Source organism: Saccopteryx leptura, chromosome 3 (assembly GCF_036850995.1).
Source record: "Saccopteryx leptura isolate mSacLep1 chromosome 3, mSacLep1_pri_phased_curated, whole genome shotgun sequence".
NCBI classification, from domain to species: Eukaryota; Metazoa; Chordata; class Mammalia; order Chiroptera; family Emballonuridae; genus Saccopteryx; species Saccopteryx leptura.
In genome coordinates, this window is record NC_089505.1 from 153,591,668 (window position 1) to 153,608,841 (window position 17,174).

Sequence of the window (17,174 nt, forward strand, 5' to 3'; positions counted from 1 at the left end):
TGACCCACGGACCAGTACCGGTCCGTGGCCCGGAAGTTGGGGACCACTGGTATAGATTATATACACACTCTCAATTATTAATGTTTTTAAGTTTTTTAAATTGTATTTAGAAAATTAAATTTAAAAGGGTGTCATTGATTATAAGAGTACATAGGTTTCAAGTAAACATCTCTATAGCATTTGAACTGATGATTATGTTGTATACCCATCACCCAAAGTCAAACCATTTTCCATCACCATATTTTTGCTCCTCTTTACTCCTTTCCCCCACCCCCTCCTGGAGCACTAACTCTTTGTACCTGCCTTTTTTTTTTTTTTTTCATTTTTCCGAAGCTGGAAACGGGGAGGCAGTCAGACAGACTCCCGCATGTGCCCGACCAGGATCCACCCGGCATGCCCACCAGGGGGCAATGCTCTGCCCCTCTGGGGTGTCGCTCTGTTGCAACCAGAGCCACTCTAGTGCCTGAGGCAGAGGCCACAGAGCCAACCTCAGCGCCCGGGCCATCTTTGCTCCAATGGAGCCTCGGCTGCGGGAGGGGAAGAGAGAGACAGAGAGGAAAGAGAGGGTGAGGGGTGGAGAAGCAGATGGGCGCTTCTCCTGGCCGGGAATCGAACCCAGGACTCCTGCACACCAGGCCGATGCTCTACCACTGAGCCAACCGGCCAGGGCCTGTACCTGCCTTTTTTTATAGCAGGCAAACCTTGCAGGCTAACACAAAAATAAATAATATGAAATCACATGTTAACATTTTAGTTTTTATAGTATTCTATGGAGACCCCCAAGCAGTAAAGTGTTGATGCAAGAAAAAAAAACACACAACAAAAACAGAGCATCTTCTTATCTCATAACCTAATAATTTTGTAGCAAAAAATAATATAATATACCAAAAACAAGTATAACTAGAATCCTCTTTTAAATACTCTTTAAATAAGCTACTCCCAAGATCAATAGCTGGTAAATAGAAAATTGTAACCTATGGTACCCATTTTCACCTATCTTTAATAACAGTAATCACTAATATTGATTGAGCATTTACTATGTACCAGTTACATTTAATTGTGTTACTTAAATGTCAAAACAACCTTTGAGATAATATTACCCCCATTTTAGACATGAAAATAGTGAAAGCATAGAGATGTTAAGCAGCACAGAGAAGAACATAACACTAAAGTGTGTGAGCTAAGTTTTAAATCTGACAACTGAGCCAACACTCTAAGATAGTGGTTCTCAAAGTGTGTGCCTAGAAGATTTCCAGGTGCGCCCTATGGTATTCTAGAGAAATATGTGCCTGTTGGGGACCAAAAAACCAACAGGGTTTTTGGAGTTTAGATCTTTGGGGGACAGAGATGTGGGGAATTGACTGTTAGCTGACAGTCTGCCCAACCCCCCACCTCACTTGCCTGATTTGGCTGCAAAAGGCTGTTAAGCTGTGATGCTGGATTGTTTACACTACCCCTAATGTTCCCTAAAAAGACTGGAGGCAAGTTTCTTCTATCCTTTGTTTGGTGTAAAGTTAAGATGATATGTATGGTAGGGGTTTTCTGCACTTGGTAAAATTCTTGGGATGTCTTGGAAACATGATCAAAGACCATTGATTTGTTAATGGTCTCACTTTGTCCTATAAATAAAGCAAGATGTGGTTTTGGGGTGAGCTTTGTTCTTGACAACAGCAATTACAGGGCCCTCCAGATCCCGTATTTTCTTAATTCCGCATATTTTCTTAATTCCTCACCATTCCCACTAGGGACTTGGAATTACTAGCTGTGTTGGTTCGCAGCATGTGCCCTGATATAAAAATAAATATAGTTACTCTATTATACCATTTCATTACAGAAATACTGCTCTTTTTGTTGATACATCATTATTATATTTATTATTAATACATCATTATATTATTTTTAGATAAATACACCCAAATAAAATGGATGAATTTCTCAAAAAGAAGTGTGATATTGAAGAATCCGATTCTGGAAGTGAGCAAAAGTTAAATGTAAATAAAATAGGACTTGAAGGCTGATGAGCAGAATTTAATTTATAGCATTTTCCATCACTTAACACTGAACAATATGATTGGATTAGAAACCCATTTATGGAAGCTTCAAGTGATTTTGTTTTAACATTAACAGAAGAAGAACTGGCAGCTATATCCACTGATTGTGGATTGATGATTAAACATAAGAAATTGTCTCTTGAAGCCTTTTAGATTTCTCTAAAAGAAGAATATGGGGCAATATATAAAAAGGCTTTGAACATTTTACTACAATTTTCAACATCTTATTTATGTGAATTAGGATTTTCTACCCTCAACACAATTAAGGGTAAAAAGAGAGGAATTCTTCAATGTATTGACAAGGAAATGAGAGTTTGCCTTTCAAATATATGTGCAAACATTGAAGAAATCACTAGAGACATCAGGCTAATGTTTCTCATAAACACAAGAATGAAAAAACTTAACACATTCACTCCAGGACCTGCCAAATTTACTAAATCTTACTTAGAATGTATCCATACATAAAAGAAAACTTTTTAAAAAAATTTTTAACTCCTCTTACAAATTCTAAAAAGTATAGCTCAAAAAAATGTAACATAAAAATGTTTTTTAATGTCAGAATAAATTTAATTTTGTAGTATTTATCTCATTTAATTACCATAAAAACACACTCAAACTTTATATTTTTTTCTTTAATATTTGACTTAATTATTATAACATATTTCTCAGAAATTCATATATATAGTGTATCTACAATTATTTGTAGAATTTTAAATGCACCCCGACTTCAAAAAGTTTGAGAACCACTGTTCTAAGATATAAGCCAATGATGATAGCACAGAACCTAGAAGAGTGATGATAGCACAGAACCTAGAACTGTGATGATAGCAAGAACCTAAAACAGTGATGATAGCACAGACCCTGAAAAGAAAAAAAGAAACTGTAATTTGGAACCTTCATTAAAAAAGCCATCATGAATGAGATTGGGAAAGAGCACAGGCTGAGGGTTCATATAGAACAAATTCTGAATCTTTTTAAAATTTTTTTCCATCAGCAAAATAAAATTAATGATGTTCACTGTAGGGTTATTGTTAAGATTAAAAATCCATTAAAGAAGGAAGGGAAGAATGAAAGAACAGAAAGGAAAGGATTTTTAGGGCAGTGAAAATGGCCTGTATGATACTATAATAGTAGATACATTCCATTACACATTTTCTAAAAACCCACATAATGGTGCTCGCTTCAGCAGCACATATACTAAAATTGGAATGATACAGAGAAGATTAGCATGGCCCCTGTGCAAGGATGACACGCAAATTCGTGAAGCGTTCCATATTTTTACAATCTGACTTTGAGAGATGGGTATGCAACATAATTGAATGATAAGATAACCTGGACATGCTTTCTTTGAACATAGGTACCCTGATTTTTTTATGTCATCCCATTAAAATTAATAAAAATTTATTTAAAAAAAACCCCACACCATGATTAACTCGATACAAAGTATGGATTTGGGGTGATAATAATGTGTCCATGTAGGTTCATCAGTTTTAACAAATGTACCACTTTGGTAGGGATGTTGAAATGGAGGAGGCTGTGCAAGTGAGATTTTGGATGTGTGGAGCACCTTTGTACATTTCTCTTAATTGTCTAAGAACCTAAAATGGCTTTTAAAAATAGACTTAAAAATTAAATACCCTCAAATAATACTTGGTACACTGGAAGTGCAGTACAAATGTTATAAATAATAAAGCATGCTAACTTTTGACTAAATATGTAGAAAGTAAATAATTATTCTTAACTCACTGTTTAGGTTATAGAATCCTATCTCTGTTTAGGAAAAGCATACCTTTATCACCATACCTTATCATCGTAATAAATGTCTTACTGGAAGTTATATCAGAATAAATGCTTAGGTCTAATAGTGATGGTCAAATCTTCATTAAGATAGTCAATAGAAACACAATACTGCATAATTCTAATATTAGAATTAATAGATTTCACTGTATTTGTTACTGACTCATAAGTTTTCTAATGTAGCATATTTAGAATAAATAGAAATTAGAAATACACTAAAAAGAATAAAATAAAATAAAACATGAGGGACTTAATAAAAAAGTTTCACTCCTAGAGCAAACCTTTATAATTTAAGGACTCTCTTCACTCACCACTAGTAGAGTGATAAGAGTTTGTTGAATTAGATAACATGCTGGCCCTAGCCAGTTGGCTGCGTGGATAGAGCGTCAGCCCGGCCTATGGACGTCCTGGGTTCAATTCCCGGTCAGGGCACACATGAGAAGCGACCATCTGCTTCTCTCCCCCTCCCTTCCCCTCTTCTCTCTCACTTCCCCTCTCACAGGCAATGGCTTGATTTGTCTGAGAGTTGGCCCTAGGTGCTGAGGATAACTCGTTGATTCTATCATGGACCCCAGATGGGGGTTGCCAGGTGGATCCCGGTTGAGGTGCATACTGGAGTCTGTCTCTCTATCTCCCCTCCTCTCACTTAAAAAAGAAAAAAAAAAAAGGTAATATATTGAGAAATAAAATTTGTTATTTGAAAGATGAAGATAGTATTGTCTATTTGGTTTCACAAATGTAATTTGTTTATTAGAAAAAACATCCTTAAATTCTATGCAACAGTTCTGATTTCTGATTGAATGCTCAAATCGTCAGATTTTGTGCAGTTTCATGGTTCCCCCCGAATGTTCCCCCTAAATGTTCTTTGTGTCACAGTGCAAATACATCTGTTGCCACCTTGCCTGTTCTGCACAAAAAATGTGATTAAGTCTGTTTGAAGAGTAAGATGGGCCCCCTGCTCCCACCAGGTGTGGGCCTCTCAGCTACAACTATTGGACTGAATTCAGATGCAAAGCACATATATATCCAGGGGTTTTTTTGTTTTTGTTTTTTTAATTTTATTTATTTATTTATTTTTTACAGAGACAGAGTGAATCAGAGAGAGGGATAGACAGGGACAGACAGACAGGAATGGAGAGAGATGAGAAGCATCAATCATTAGTTTTTCATTGCGCGTTGCAACACCTAGTTGTTCATTGATTGCTTTCTCGTATATGCCTTGACCGTGGGCCTTCAGCAGACCAAGTAACCCCTTGCTGGAGCCAGCGACCTTGGGTTCAAGCTGGTGGGCTTTTGCTCAAACCAGATGAGCCTGCACTCAAGCTGGCGACCTCGGGGTCTCGAACCTGGGTCTTCTGCATCCCAGTCCGATGCTCTACCCACTGCGCCACCACCTGGTCAGGCTATATCCAGGGTTTTAAGGGAAGCCAGACAGGTGATATTAGCCTTACTGTGTTAGCATTTACATTATTTTTAAATACTAAATTTTCTACACTTTGTTTTTCTTCCAGATTTATTATTCTTTTCTTTGCTTATGAGCTAGTTTTAAAGCATTTTTAAGAAAAAGTCATTAATTTTGGTCAGATTTTAGAATTAAACCAAGAACTCCTTTTACCACCTAACTTATGTGACTTTTTAATGTGTGTTTATGTTTGTACCATATGACAGAAAAAGACCTAGCAATTCCCTTCAGTTTTAAAGAAATTAAGAATTCTGACTGTTCTGTTTATAATCACAAATCATATTTTTAAAAATTTACATAAATACAAATGGTTTAAAATTATTCTTACACTATACTTACAGTTTCAAACAGAATATTTTATGAGCAAGTTCAATATCTTGAAAATACAATTTTAATAAAATGTAACACATATCAATTCCTCCTAAGTGATGTAAGAGTTATCGTATATAAAGACTTAAATGTCAATAGCAATAAGTAAAAAAGAAAGTCCAATTATACAATGTTAGTTTAAACACATAAAGCACATTTTTCAACAGCTTTTGCCATCTAAACACTTGATAAATTGACCTGCTGGTTGTTTCCTCCACTTGTAAAATGTGCTAAAATATCCATTGGTGTTAATGGGGGCTTGTTTCAGAGCATCTTTCTCATATATGTTCTGTTCTACAGTTCTTTTTAACAACTCCAAGAAGACTTGACTAATAAACCCATTAAAGTTATAATAACCCACAAAATCTCTGGGTAGTTATCATGAGCTTTAACTTGAATTTCATTATTTAAGTATTGGGAATATATAGATAGTAATCTTTACATAAAAATATGTTGCACACACACACACACACACACGCACACACCCCTCTCCTTCCAGCACCCCCTTCTGGCAGGCACAACCACAGCCATCTTCCCCATGTTATGTTGTCTGCCCTACTACTCCCTCAAATACATACCCAAAACCAAATACTTTTAGCATTTTGCAGTTTGTCTTTATTCAACTCTTAGGGTAACTACTCTAACTTTAAATCAGTATTTAATAATTACCAACAAAATTGGAGAGAAAATTAAGGAAAAATAACAATCTTGTGTTTTGTCTCTCCGCGGATTTCAGGTGAATTTTAGGACATGAAATTTAGGACATGCATATGGATACAGGTGAATTTTAGTATTACGATCTATTTCCTTCCAGGTGTGTATTGGCAACCCAATGGTGCCATTTGGCTATAAAAATTTTAAATATGACTCTCAAATTTCATATGGTTAAAATAAATGAAATGGAAATGCACCCAGTGATGCTTTTCACTTTTACACAATATTATCTCCAAGGAAACATATTCAGTTACTGTATAAATTTGTTATTGTTTCTAAACACTTGGTGGCTATAAACAACACAAATTTTCTTAAAGTTTTAGAGGTTAGAGTCTGAAATGGGTTTCATTGGGCTCAATGTGTTGGTATGGCTGAGTTCGGGAAACTGTAGGGGAGAATTTATTTTCTAGTCTTTTCTGGCTTCTGGAGGCTGCCAGCACTCCTTGGTTCATGGCTCCCTTCCATTATGAAAGTCAGAAATGGCTGCTTGAGTCTTTCTCATATCTTATTATTCATACACTGACACTTCTGCCTTCCACTCCATATTTTAGGACACTGTGAGATTACATTAGGCTCCTTGAACTAATCTAGGATATTTGCCTTACTTTAAAGCTATTAGGATGATGGAAATGTTATATATAATGATTTTGGCATTGGTTGCAAGATATTATAAATATATAAAAACTCATCAACTATATTTAAAATAGGTAAATATTATTGTATGCAAATTATACAGCAATGAGGTTGATTTTAAAAATGCAAAAGGCTAAATACTCTAAGGTAGGGGTAGTCAACCTTTTTATACCTACCTCCCACTTTTGTATCTCTGTCAGTAGTAAAATTTTCTAAAAGCCCACTGGTTCCACATAATGGTGATTTATAAAGTAGAGAAGTAACTTTACTTTATAAAATTTATAAAGCAGAGTTACAGCAAGTTAAAGCATATAATAATAATCACATACCAAGTACTTTATGTTGGATTTTCACTAAGTTTGGCAGAATAAATCTTTATAAAACAACTTACTATAGTTAAATCTATCTTTTTATTTATACTTTGGTTGCTCCACTACCACCCAGCATGAAAGCTGGAACATCCTTAGTGGGCGGTAGGGACCAGGTTGACTACCACTGCTCTAAGGTAACTTTGAAAAAAAGTAAATAAGGATGTCTTTTTATATCAATAGAGACCAGTTTTGGATTGCTGGAAAACCATGTGGTGCTGATGCAAGGATAGAAAAAAGACTTGTAAAATAGAATAGAGCCCTAGCAACCCCTCTTCTGGGAGTCTACTCAAAAGATTTGAAAACATTTATTTGTTTCATATATACTGCTTACAAAAATTAGAGGATATTTCTAAATGAATATGAAGCTATAAAAGATCCCTTGTTATTTGTGAGCAGTGTATATCTTAGGCCACCATGAACAGTACTTTACCATAAACAGTACTGCAATGAACATAGGGATATATATATTAGATTTTATTAGTTCTATTTCACCAGTTAGAAAATTATGCTAAAAGAGGGTTTTTTTTCCAAAGCTGGAAATCTTAGAGTTAAGACCAAGCACAAATGTTCATTAAATGCCAAGATCTTATCCTTTCTTCTCTATCTTAACATTAGTATAGTACAGTATAGCATAGTAAAGTATAGATGTTATGTCTATGTTCTATATTTTCATACTTTGGACTGTCTATACTTATAATTTATCACTAGCAGCAGTTCTTTTTTAGAATCATTTAAGAGTTAAATTTAATAAAAACACATCTCCAAATGTGCCTAACTTAGAAACACAACAGTCTTCTCTAGACCCTGCATAATTATCTCCATAATGTGGCTAGCTTTCCTAAGAAAATAAAAACAAACTTTTATGATAATTTGTGCATGGTTAACTTGACCTTCAATTATAAACACTGTTCATATAGTCATGAGAGTTATGTTCCAAACATATCACCTCTTAAAAAGCCTTCGTTTTCAAAATTGATTTCAAATCCCATGTATTTAAGTCCATTTCTCGTAACTTAATACTGAAGTTTCTTCACCAAGCAACCCATAGTTACGTCTTTCCCTTCTCACTCCTCCCTTGAAGTCAGGATTTTAGGGCTATGAAGTACATAAAGATTTTCAAACAAATCATGTCTCTCATTTTTGGAACTGTTATATACTGCTTCTGATATATTATTTTTCTTAACCTCATTTTAGTTATAAATGTTCATGTCTTAGGATGCACGGTTCAAATTCCATTGTTTTCCAGCAGCCTTCCTAATTTCTCACCTGCACATGCAAGTGAGCACACATCCATTTGTTGGAAGACATTGCCTTCTCTCATGTGCTACCTTTTCTCATTGTGGTTAGTGACACCGAGTTCCAATCCTTTTTATTTACTATATGACATTTTCACTTGGCCTTCTTTCTGAAGAATAAAAACATCATCTCTGTGTCTTTCTAGTTCTTAATATCTTACAGCTGAGAATAGACACAATAAATATTTAAAGAATCATTGCTTCCTACAATATAATACCTTCAATAAAAACTTATAAATCAAGTCCATTTGAATGTCTAACTGAAAACTAGTGTTGCTTTTTTACAATCAAAAAAATTTTATTTAATTGTCTTAAAACAAAATTTTACAGCCACTGAGGGTTAGTTTTATTTATAAAGTTATAAAATTTAGAAGAAATCTTTAGTAATTAGTTTATCATTGAGAGTACTAAACTATAGCCTAATGGAATTTATGCGAAGTTCTGAAGAAATATTTTATTATATATCTTCACAAAAACACAAGACTGGAAATAAACTAGAAAAATCATTTAGTTCATCTCCCATGTTTAAATCATTTCAGAGAAATGAGAAGCTATACCATTTACAAAAACCTCTAGAAAAGTAGATATGGCAACTTCTCTTTGTAATCATTCTAGTACTCAACACTTTTTATCTTAAAATTTTCTCCTAAATGTAACCTAAATTTTTATCGCTAGAAGCTAAACCCATTTCCTCTTGTAGCATCACTATTTAAGTCTGAGAATAGCACATTACTCTCCTTCGTGTGAGCAGCTTGTACAGTATAGTCTATTATTGGAACCCTGAGTACTTCTTTTGTTTCAAGTTGAAGTTTTGTTTTTTTTTTCCAAAATGCACTAATCTTTGTAACACCTCTCGGAATTTTTGCCAAAGGCATCAGTTTGTACAACCGCCTTCTAACTTTCACTGCTTTCCCTCAATAAGCTCTCCCTCCAAAACCAGTCATTTTATTGTGCAAACTATGAAGAGGATGGAATAAAAAAATGCTATTGACAGAAAAATAATTAATATTAAGTGATTAACACTCAAGGAGTAAAGAATGAAGTCATGATTATGTCATGTCATTTCCTTCATGATGTTTCAGATTATTTTATGTTGATTTATTGCACTACTGATTCAATTTAAATTGTAACAATTTTCACAGTTACAATAAAAAAATCTATCTAATAGGATTTATAAAGATAATATAATTAAACCAAAAGAATTATTTTATTGAGGAGGTACTCAGTAAATGTTAGTTATTATTAGCAGTATTTGTAGTTATACCAATGATCTTTTACTCTCCTTAAATATACTAACCATATCATATGATTTTAATTTTTTTTTAAATTTGTGTTATCCATTTTTTTTTTACAGAGACACAGAGAGAGAGAGAGTCAGAGAGAGGGATAGACAGGAACAGATAGATAGGAAGGGAGAGAGATGAGAAACATCAATCATTACTTTTTCGTTGCTCATTGCGACACCCTAGTTGTTCACTGATTGCCCTCTCACATGTGCCCTGACTGCGGGCCTTCAGAAGACCAAGTAACCCCTTGCTTGAGCCAGTGACCTTGGGTCCAAGCTGGTGAGCTTTTGCTCAAGCCAGATGAGCCCTCGTTCAAGCTGGCGACCTCGGGGTCTCGAACCTGGGTCTTCAGCATCCCAGTCTGACGCTCTATCCACTGCACCACCATCTGGTCAGGCTATAATTTCAATTCTTAAAAAAGCTCTAAAACAATTAGAAATTTTGTTTCATAGAATTTTATTTCATAGCCTGGTTTCCCTCGGTTTTATAAAACTGGCTGCTAAGAATCATTTTCACTTTATATTCTGTATATATTACAATTGATTTTCAACTTTTCCTTTTACCCCTATTTTCTGTCTTCTTTGCCATTTTCCCCCACTGTCTATTTCCCTTCCCTTGAGTTCAACTTTTATGACCTTCTAAGAAATATGATGGAATACTATTCTTCTTTGAGCTTTACATAATTTTGTGCTTATATAGTTATACTAAAGATTATTTTTTGATATCCTGAACTTAAGTTTGACAGTTTTCTAATTTGTAAATCTCACTTATGTTACCCATATTTGCAAGTACCATTCCAAAGTATGTGTGACATTTCTGTTGTTAGAGCCAGACAACCCCTTGCTTTAACATTCATCCACAAAACATAGGCCAATAGCTTGCATCAATGTGTCATCAAGGCACAAGTGGGGGCAGTTGAAAAATCAAAGAAAACGAAATGATTATAGATCATGAAAGGTGCTTTAACTATAAGTAACAGAAAACCCATTTCAAAGTGACTTAAACCATAAGACAGTTTTTTCACAGAAGAAAAAATGCTGCAGTTAGGTTACTACAGGTTTGATTAACTTAGTAGTACAACCATGTCTGCATGGTTATTTTCTCCTCCTATCAAAAAAGCTAATGTACAAGATAGAAATTACCTAACATGTAACAAATATAAAGATATGCAAAATAAGAATAAAAAACCTTAAGAAACTTAAAGCCTAGAGAGAGAAAACATTTAACTGAAATTCTAATTAGAGTAAATGAAGGAGTCATTATTTTATGAGCTAAAATAGATCTTTTACAGAATTGAACAGAATAATGTTTTTTTAATTATTTTTATTTATTCATTTTAGAGAAGAGAGAGTGAGAGAGAGAGGGAGAGAGAGAAGGGTGGGAGGAGCAGGAAGCATCAACTCCCACATGTGTCTTGACTGGGCAAGCCCAGGGTTTTGAACCGGCGACCTCAGCATTCCAAGTCAACGTTTGATCCACTGTGCCACCACAGGTCAGGCAACACAATAATGTTTAATTTAGAAAAAATTAATTTCAAACAAGAAAATGAAAATAAATTAAGCCTAGACACATCACAGTGAAATGCATAGTCAATCCTATAAAGAAATGATCTTTTACACATTATTTTGGATACGTTAAGATAAAGTGAGAAGGTGACCATCTCCATTCCAGGATGAATCATCACCACAGCCCAACACTGCTGACACCTAACCTCAGGTTTCCAGCCTCCAGGACTGTGAGAAAAGACATTTCTGTTTTTAAAGCCGCCTAGTCTGTAGTATTTTGTTATGGCAGCCCAAGATAATGCATATAGCTATCAAGAAAAATAGATGACCAACTTTTTAAACAGTGACAGCTAGAAAACAATATTCCACACACCTTCACTGATTTTAGAAAAAATTATGTTAACTCAAATGTTGCACTAAAGAACAGAAAAAAAAAAATACCAGACAACTTCAGATAAACAAACACTGCAAAATGTACCACCAACGGTGAAAAGAATATTGAACACAAAGAAGGGAAAAGAATATTGAACACAAAGAAGGAATGGTAAAGATGAGGGTATGGTAAGAACAAAATGGATAAATAACTAGGTAAATCAAAAACAACTTGTTATATAAGAAGTATATTAAAAGACACAGTAGAGTAATAGCTTAGAATATGTACTCTGGAGTTGGCCTGCCTATGTTTTAAATCTCATTCAGTCATTAACTAGTTGTGTGATCCTTGGCAACATATCAGTTTTCACATCTGAGATAAAGGTATTATGAGGATTATATGACTTATTATAAGCCAAGGTTCTAGGTTCCTGGCATAAAATAAGCACATTATAGCTCTTAATTTTTCTATTATTGTTGCTACTATTACTTTGAAATAATAATAATTGATTTAGGGTACAAAATACTAAACTAAAATATTGGACTATAATAACAAACAAGAAATGGATGATTTATTGAAACACTTAATTTCTTATATTTTGAGAGGTATGTATAGATAAAGATTATCTCTGGCTTGTTTAGTTAATTATGCAAGCTAAGAATTAAGGATACCATCAAAGGAAAAGGAACAGAAAATAAAAATGACTGTTAGGATGCAGATGGAATGAATTTTGAATGTAGTCATCTAGGCAGAAAAACATGGCTAGTCTGAATCTTTGGCATGGCAGTCAGCACCAGAAGACACAACATGTGGTGTGCAAAGTTGTAGTGAAAAGACACTTTAAATTTAAATAGTATGTCTAGAAAAGGTTTTGAAATATAAAAGGAGCTGTTAGATATTTTCAAATATAGAGGAATACAGAAAACACAGTGGTCAGAAATCCTTCTTGAAAAACCAGGTTCAGTGATGGAATTCAGCTAATTAGAGAAGATATATTTTAATCCCTAAAAATGGAGAATCAATAGTAAAAATTACTCAACTGAAGCACTAAAATGTTTTAAACATAAAATAAATACTAAATGTCTATGGGAATGGTGGAAGAAGAGAATATTAATAGAATAATCCTTGACAAAGTGAATAGTATAAGCAAGGAAACTAGGTAAAAAGTGAAGGGACAGGAGAAAAATTGTTACTTTGTAATTGATTCATCTTTTGTAGGAGTAGGCAAACCAGTACTGTCTGAAATTAAAACAAGTGGTTAAAAAAATGATCTCAGCATTCTGATTCTATTTGTATATATATTTTTATATATAAACAGTTATTTTAAAATTCATTTCTCTGGTGATTAAAAATGGAAATCTGGAATTGGCAATTTTTTCAGGTTCATTTCAGTTTCTTTTACCATTTATTAACCTCTAGTAAAATTAGAGTGGGTGCCTTTCAGTAAATAATAATATAATTGTTATAATAGTTTATCTCTCAGTCTATGAATGTATGTATCTATATCTATCATCTATCTATCTATCATCTAATTTTCCCTATCAATAATATCTTTTTATAAGTGTCCATACAAAGATCCCCAGAATAATGTTGATTCATTATATAAAAGCAGGCTTGGGGCTGGTGGTAGAGATTTGAATGATGTTTTGTTTTATTCTCTCTAGTCTTTAAGTGACTTGACATTTTTAAAATGCATAAAAAAATAAAAATGTGATTCTAAAATATATATATAAAATAGTATTTATTCCTTATTTGATTAATTTAGCTTAGCAAAAGAATTTTAATTTTGACCTTTTAAATGTTTTCTCCAATGGTAATTACAGATTGGTTAATAGTTATATAATTTCTCATTCCCCCCCCCCTTTTTTTTTACACGGAGACAGAGAGAGAGAGAGTCAGAGAGAGGGATAGACAGTGACAGACAGACAGGAACGGAGAGATGAGAAGCATCAATTATCAGTTTTTCATTGTGACACCTTAGTTGTTCATTGATTGCTTTCTCATATGTGCCTTGACTGTGGGCCTTCAGCAGACCAAGTAACCCCTTGCTCGAACCAGTGACCTTGGGTCTAAGCTGGTGAGCTTTTGCTCAAACCAGATGAGCCTGCACTGAAGCTGGTGACCTCGGGGTCTCGAACCTGGGTCCTCTACATCCCAGCCCAATGCTCTATTCACTGAGCCACTGCCTGGTCAGGCTAATTTCCCATTTTAATAAAGATAAAAGATAAAAGATACATATTAAAGTATTCTTCTAGGTGGTGGAAGATTATTGTCAAAGCTTATGCAATATATAACAATATGATTAATATTTAAGCTTTATATAGCAGAACTGTGATTTTCTGACAATAAAATCTGAAATAAAAATGTCAATTTTCTTAAAGAGCAGTATGCATTATTTTTCTTCCCTTATTCAAAATTTCAAAAAGTGGATGTGTAATAATATTTTGTAACTAATAAAATTAAAATTGAAATGCAAATTACGTTTTTACTGAAATTTAAATAAATTTTCAACTTGGCTCATTATAACTAAAAGCAGCTAGTGTGCTATTTGAAGTGATTGTAAACAGTCTAAGTTAATGTCTCAAAAGATTACTAAAAATAGAAAAAGGTATCTTGGAAAAGAGGTTGAATAAAGAGTCTAAAAATGAATTTGACCATCAGGGAGGTGTTTTGTAGCAATATGATGCTTTGAAAGCACTTTAATCTCAAAACATGTGTCATAGAACAAAAATAGATAAAGCATGGCAAGTTGGTATCACTTAAAAAGAATATTTTGGAAGGAGCTGTCAGTGCTATATATATATTTTTTTTTTTTGCATTTCTCTGAAGCTGGAAACAGGGAGAGACAGTCCGACAGACTCCCGCATGCGCCCGACCGGGATCCACCCGGCACGCCCACCATGAGGCGACGCTCTGCCCACCAGGGGGCAATGCTCTGCCCATCCTGGGCGTCTCCATGTTGCGACCAGAGCCACTCTAGCGCCTGAGGCAGAGGCCACAGAGCCATCCCCAGCGCCCGGGCCATCTTTGCTCCAATGGAGCCTTGGCTGTGGGAGGGGAAGAGAGAGACAGAGAGGAAGGCACGGTGGAGGGGTGGAGAAGCAAATGGGCACTTCTCCTTTGTGCCCTGGCTGGGAATCGAACCCGGGTCCTCCGCATGCTAGGCCGACGCTCTACCGCTGAGCCAACCGGCCAGGGCCTGTCAGTGCTATTTTTAACAGTAAATTTTCTATCTCAGATGATTTTTTTTTCTACCGCCAAGAACATTAGTTAAAAGTAGCTGCAAATCTCAGTATCTAAATCAATAACTAGCAGAAAGCACAAAAATTACAATTTTCATGCATGATTTAAGACAACCACACAGTATATATATTACAGGCTAGCATGGTATATTTGTCAAAGAGAACTTCATCAGTTCCAGTTGTTTCCAAATTATAGTGGAGAAAATACACCCTAAAGTGCATGCAAAATTAGCCACAGATATATAAGAAAAAATGTTAACATCTCTTTGTTTACTTATATCTTTTTCTTTTTACATTTCTATTCTGGGGTGTTTCATAATAGACTTGTATAAATAAAATATGTACATAAAAATGTGTATATATTGGATATGCAGTCTAAAATAATCTAATTTATAGTATGAATTCAGACAAAAATTATCATCATTAATTAAAATAAAATTAATTCCCATGGCAATTCTAAATATTTAGTAGATACAGTTCCATACATTGTTCTGAGAAAATTGTAAGGCAATGTTCAGCTAGTGTTGGTAAAGAATACTGCTATAGATTGAGTATTTGTATTCTCCCCAATTCCTGTATTGAAACCCTAATCCTCAAGATGATGGTTTTTAGGGGTGGGGACTTGGAAAATAATCAGGTCATGAGGGCAGAGACTTCATGAATAAGATTAGTGCCATCCCCCCCTTTTAAATATTTGTTTTATTAATTTGAGAGGTAGAGGTAGGAAGGGAGAGAGATAGAGACAGAAACATCAAGCAGTGCCTGTATGTGCCCTGACTGGGGATTGAACAGGCAACTTTTGTGCTTTGAGACTATGCTCCAACCACCTGTATGTGCATTGACTTGGGGATTGAATAGGCAACCTTTGTTCTTTGGGACTATGCTCCAACCAAGCGAGCTATCCAGCCAGGAAGAGATTAGTGCCCTTTAAAGGAAATAAAGAAACTAGAGTGTTCCCTTTGCCAGGTGAGGGGACAAAGGTAAAACGGCCATCTATAAACCAAGAAGTGTGTTCTCACCAGATACCTAGTCTGCCAGCACCTTGATCTTGAATGTTGCAGTCTCCACAACTGTATGATATAACTGTTTGCTGTATAAGCCACACAGTCTAGCAGGGGTCTCCAAACTTTTTACACAGGGGGCCAGTTCACTGTCCCTCAGACCACTGGAGAACTGCCAAATACAGTGGTCCTCTCACAGACCACCAATGAAAGAGGTGCCCCTTCCAGAAGTGCAGTGGGGGCTGGATAAATGGCCTCAGGGGGCAGCATTGCGGCCCGCGGGCTGTAGTTTGGGGACGCCGGGAAGGTATTTGTTATAGCAGTTTGAGCTGAGTCAGTAAAGACATCATGATGGATACCCATGGGAAAAGATAAGAAGTTTGGCACCCTTGAAACCATCATCTGGCATCCTGCTTCAGCAAATACTGCTTGATTATTTTATGTAATTTTTTCTTTTTTCCTATCTTTTCCTTTTCAATATTGCAAGACACCTGTAATTTTCCTAGGGAAGCTATATTTATCCCCCCCCCCTTTTAATTAGCATGTGCTCTAGATACCAAACCTGTGCCCATAAGTTAACCAGAATCTTCTGCTCTAAATCTTTACTTAGCTTGGCAGTTCTTTTCCAGTTCTCAGCAGCCCATCCATTTTTGTTTTCATTGAACCTACACTTTCTTTTAGACTTGTCTGTCATCTTCTACTCTTTCTCTCCTCAATTCTTTCCAACAGCCTGTACATTTGGCTCAGCCCATTCTAGGCTAGATTCAGTCACCAAAACTTCACCAAAGTAGTTCTTGATAATGTCACCACTGATCTCTATCTTAGAAGAGTTAATGAGAGCTTAGTAGTTTTCTTTGGGCCTTTCACTAGCATCTGAAACTATGAACTCTTCCTTTTCTCTTGATATATCCATTCCCTTGGTTTTAATGATAACATGCAAGGTCTCCCTTCCCTTACACTCCATATTTATGCAGGAGTCTGTCTGCCTCCCCACCTCTCATTTAATAAAAATAACTAACTAAATAAATAAAAGAAATTTAGTCATAACTTAGTATTTCCCAAATTACAAAATGAA

The 17,174-nt window shown here is 35.1% G+C and overlaps 1 protein-coding gene and 1 non-coding gene across 2 annotated transcripts in view; one reads left to right on the forward strand and one right to left on the reverse strand.

Annotated features, from left to right (window-relative positions):
* The window catches only part of ADGRL4 (adhesion G protein-coupled receptor L4), a 133,187-nt gene that overhangs the window by 82,879 nt on the left and 33,134 nt on the right, over nt 1-17,174 (reverse strand). The window lies entirely within an intron of this gene.
* LOC136401870 (U6 spliceosomal RNA) lies at nt 3,225-3,331 on the forward strand. The gene has a single exon (XR_010750796.1). It is a non-coding gene; the product is annotated as a U6 spliceosomal RNA (small nuclear RNA).